Consider the following 576-nt stretch of genomic DNA (forward strand, 5'->3'; position numbering starts at 1 on the left):
TGTGTGTTTGTATGTATGTATGTATGCATGTATGTATGTATGTATGTATGTATGTATGTATGTATGTATGTATGTATGTATGTATGTATGTATGTATGTATGTATGTATGTATGTATATATGTATGTATGTATGTATGTATGTATGTATGTATGTATGCATGCATGTATGTATGTATGTATGTATGTATGTATGTATGTACGTACGTACGTACGTATGTATGTATGTATGTATGTATGTATGTATGTATGTATGTATGTATGTATGTATGTATGTATGTATGTATGTATGTATGTATGTATGTATGCATGTATTTATGTATGTATGTCCGTATGTACGTAAAGTCACCTTGATTTGTAAGTGAAATAATTATCATATCTGTATTCGTTCTTTGATGCATTTTATAACGTATTATGGATTTAAACAAACCATATTTTACTATTAAGAAAGAACAGATTAGGTCACCTCAGAAAAATAATAAGATCACCTCTACTGAATTAAAAAAAAACGAATTCATAATCTGAAATTAAAGATCGCCTATTTTCGCCTGGACGTGCCAAACACTGGCCATTATGGT

Source organism: Oratosquilla oratoria, chromosome 6 (assembly GCF_046742065.1).
Source record: "Oratosquilla oratoria isolate Oo_2021 chromosome 6, ASM4674206v1, whole genome shotgun sequence".
NCBI lineage: Eukaryota > Metazoa > Arthropoda > Malacostraca > Stomatopoda > Squillidae > Oratosquilla > Oratosquilla oratoria.